The sequence below is a fragment of the Pinus tabuliformis genome, chromosome 5_1 (assembly GCF_031772625.1).
Source record: "Pinus tabuliformis cultivar Carrire ecotype Pingquan chromosome 5_1, CPIR1, whole genome shotgun sequence".
NCBI lineage: Eukaryota > Viridiplantae > Streptophyta > Pinopsida > Pinales > Pinaceae > Pinus > Pinus tabuliformis.
The window spans coordinates 960,049,174-960,053,808 of record NC_142305.1 but is presented as its reverse complement, the minus strand read 5'-3'; positions in this window follow the sequence as shown (position 1 = coordinate 960,053,808).

The window sequence follows — 4,635 nt, the reverse complement described above, 5'->3', positions numbered from 1 at the left end:
AATTCCGATGTAACTCAAATCCTTCTTCAAAAAGAAGTAGAGCTGCAAAAAGATCTCCATAGAGCAAGTAGGGATGAAGAAGAGTTCTGGAGACAGAAGTCCAGAAATCTTTGGTTACAGGTTGGAGACAAAAATACAAGCTACTTCCATAAGCAAGCTGAAGCACGCAAGCACTTCAAAACAATAAATGAAATTCACTATCAAAACACTGTGGTTAAAGATTCTGAAGGCATAAAGCGAGCAGCCCACTCCTTCTTCAAAGATCTTTACTCTGCCCCGGAAGACCCTCCTATCGATTCTCAAGCCTATCCGATTGATCTTATTCCTCACTGTGTTCAAGATTCTGACAATATTATGCTGACTGCTCCGATCAGTATGAATGAGATTAAAGAGGCTTTGGATTACATGGATCCAGATAAAGCCTCAAGCCCTGATGGGTTCACTACAAGGTTCTACCTGACTTGCTGGCCTACAATTAAAAAAGACCTCCTGAGAATGATCTGTAAATCTTAGACCTGCACCAGATTGGAGGCAGTACCAACTCGGCCTTCCTTGCCTTGATTCCGAAAGACAAAGGCGCCACCAATTTATGCAGATTCAGGCCCATCTCTTTGTGTAATACAAGTTATAAGCTAATTACAAAAATAATAGCCAACCGTATGAAGAAAATTATGCCGGTCATCATCCCTGAAAACCAAAGAGGATTCATAAAAGGGAGAAAGATTCTTGACAATATTGTGCTGGTGCAAGAAGCAATTCATTCAAGCTGTCATCGAAAAGAGAAAGGCATGGTGATTAAGCTAGATTTGACAAATGCCTTTGACAAGGTGAGACATGATTTCCTGTTTTCTGTGATGGAGAAATTTGGCTTCTCAAAAGTTCTCATAACTTGGGTGAAAGCCTGCATTACCTCCCATTGGATAGCGCCTCTGGTTAATGGTCGTTCAACGAAATTCCAGGCCTCGAGGGGGCTAAGACAAGGTTGCCCTTTGTCCCCGCTTTTTTACGCCATTCAAGCTTCGGTTCTCAGCTTCCAGCTAGACTACTGTCAACAGATCCAAACTCTGCCAAGCCTGAGAATGGCTGACAATGTTAAATACATAAATCATGCCCAGTTTGCTGATGATACATTATTGCTTGGAGGAGCTAGCATAAATTTTTCTAGAACCTTCAAGAAGGAGCTGGACATTTATAGGGAGGTTTCGGGCAGCAAGATTAACTATCTAAAAAGCACGATCTATGGTTGGAATTGCTCAATCAAAGATTTGACAGACATAACAAGGCTATTAGAAATGGAAAAGAACCCTGACCTGGGAGTCATTTAAGTATCTTGGGATCCCAATCTTCAAATCAAATCCTAAGGTAGCTCACTGGATGCCCCTGCTAGACAAGCTAAAACTCAGAATACAAGCTTGGGGAGCCTCATGGTTGAATAATGCTCGGAAGGTATCCTTATGAAATATGTTCTCATAAGTCTCCCAGTTTATTAGAACTCCATTCTACTAGCCCCTAAAACCTTTATTAGTAAAGTGGATGGTCTCCTGAGAAGATTTCTGTGGGAGGGAGGGGAAAATAATGAAAGAAGGCTCCATTTAGTTAATTGGGACACTATTAAGAAGCCATTCTTGGAAGGAGGTCTCCAAATGCGGGATCTGGCAGCCCAAAATCTTGCTCTGGGCTCCAAGCTCCTTTGGAACATTGTTTATGGGAATCCTAGTAGGAGCAAGAGAGTTCTGTAGAAAAAATATTTTCATGGGCAGCATTTGAGGTGCTTGGACCAGCCTCCTATAATTTCCAAAGGATCACCAGTTTTCAAACTCTGTCTCACAGCTTTGAAACTTTTTAGTCATAAGCTTTATTGGATCCCAGGTAATAGGAAAAAAATAAAATTTTGGGAAGATTCGATTCTTGGAGATCAACCCTTGAATCAGATGGCAAAACTAGAAAACATCAGAGCTTGGCTTCAGGCCAGCAATCTAGAAACCCTTTGGGACATCTCCAATTGGACAAATGATGCAGAAAGTCTATGGGATGGTTGGAATTTGGGGGAGGTCCCTCATTGGCTGGATGGTGAAGCCAATTTATTGTTGGATTTGCTCCAAGGAAAATCTCCCTTAAAGGCCTCTTCTAAGGACAAAAGAGGATGGGGTTCTCTTTCAGGCTCTTACTCAGTAGCAGAAGGTTACAAAAGTATGATGGCTATCCCTAGTGCCCCCCCAGAGCCAACTCAATGGAAATTTATTTGGTCTTTTCCTGCTATCCCCAAAATTGACTTCTTTTGCTGGACTCTGGCGCATAAAAGTATCCTCACTAGAGATAACCTAAGGAAGCGTGGAATGGAAGGTCCCTCCAGGTGCCCTCTTTGTGCATCGGATGAAGAAACAGTTAACTACATGTTCTTATTGTGCCCCTTTGCTCAAGAAGTTTAGAAGGGTGTCCTGATGTTAGGACCTGACAAAATAGAGCTTCCAGGAAATATTCAAGACCTGCTAAGAAACTGGGCCAAGTTATCCCCGTTCTGTCTCTCCAAAAAAATCCTTCTCAAGACTGGCTGGATGTGGATCCCCAAATTCACATGCTGGAAACTGTGGTTGGAGAGGAACAACAGAATATTTAGGGAGGAGAGTTGTAACACGGTCATAATTATCACTAAGATCAAAGCTCTATTAGGGGAGGCCTTAGAAACCAAACCCACCATAAGAAATGGCATGATTCTGGATAGCGAGGAAGATCAATGGTTAAAAGAGCTTGTTCCAAATCATCAGATTAGATCCATTCCTCCTGCTAAAGCCTTTTCTCATTGGGAAATTCGTCTGGAAGAACAGGAATTCATCAAATGGAGATCTGCTTTAGATGATCACTGCCTATTCTTCGATGGGGCCTCTAAAGGTAACCCAGGAAAGGCGGGTGGCGGGGGAGTTATATTAAGCCCAGGTGGCTCAACTGAGCTGTGCTTTGCTTGGGGTCTGGGGCATGAAACAAGCAATAGAGCAGAGGCTCTTGCTCTATGGCAGGGTCTAAATCTGGCTATCAAGAGGAATCTCCTCTCCATCTCAGTCTTTTGAGACTCCAGACTAATTATACAGGCTATGAACTCTCAAAAGATCCCTTCTCAGGTGTAGGTAGCCCCCATCCTAAAAAAAATCAGACTACTGTTGCCCAAGTTCCACAAAATCTCCTTCTATCATGTTCTAAGGAAGTTAAACTCACAGGCGGACTTGGCAGCCAACCTAGGCTCTCTCAGGAGCAGGAGATCTCTGTTAGCAAATGATGTTGAATCGGACTGCAACATTCCTTAATTTTGGAGTTGTCTGGGCCTTTGTTCCTTTGAGCATTTTGCTGATTGAGATTCTCTAGACTTCGGGAAAGAACCATTTTGAGCTGGCGCGAACTCATCCACAAGGAAAAATTCAAAATGCAAACGTGGCATTTTCGATCTCTGTTCATCATTGGAACTCACTGTTGCGTCTGGGTATGTGTTGGGGAGTTCACGAGGGCCTCTTCAAGGCCAATTTACCGCTCTTGGCATTCTTGAACACTATATAACACTCCGCCAGACATTTCAAAAATAAAACGCAGTGATTCTTGGGATGATCCGGCACTCTGGCGCGTTGGATCTCCTCACTCCAAGCTAGGAAGCAGAGCTATGTCACGGAAAGCAAAAGCAGTGGAATTTCAAGGCACCATTCTGAAACCAAATCAAGTTCTTTTTCAAGCCTCTATATGCATTCACAATGTAACTCATTCAGCGAACTATTCAAAAGCAAAATCTTCTTTCCCTGTCGACTGTAACAAGGAAATACAGGGTTTCAGTGTTAATGTCCTCGGCAGCTGATATGTCGAATTTTAAATAAAAATTAACCGTTTATGTAAAAAAAAAAAAAAGTGGAGAGCAGAGCGCTTAGGGTTTGACACTGCTCTGCAACTGGCAGACCTTCATAGACTGTGTTGTTCTGCCATTAACCTTCAGCCATAAGGTAGCTACAACACAATAAGGAACAACTATCGTGCAATGGGATCCCTCAGGGGGAGGACATGATGCCTCCCCCCGCTGATACGGAAAATGGCCTGCGATAGACTGAAAATGTCAGGATGGACCATCCAGAGGATACATCAATAGAGAATGAAAATACGCCAATGAATAACAACACAAATGAAGAACCACGAGTGACGTCAAACACCTGCAAGCCGGTAGCAATTGACAGACCCAAAATCGAGCTCCCAAGTCAACGCATCAACACTCAGATCCAGTTTATGAGGGATCATGCTTTGATAGGAAAGTTCATAGGCCTTTGGCCAACGGAGAAAGCTTTGCATGGCTAGATCACAGCCAAATGGAAGCCAAAAGGGCATATAACACTGCAGTTAGGGCCTAAGGGCTTCTTTACTGCCATTTTCAATTGTCTGGAGGACCGAAACAAGGTATTGGATGGAGGACCATATTTATTCAACGCAGCAGGGTTGTACCTAAGAGGATGGATTGAACGCTTTAACCCAGACAAAGAAGACCTGAGCTGGGCCCTGGTGTGGTTGCGCCTTTATTCTCTCCCTCTGGAGTATTAGGATGAAGACTCTTTGCGAGACATTGGGAATGGTTTAGGCGAATTCATCAAAGTGGCAGAGGAGACAAAGCTG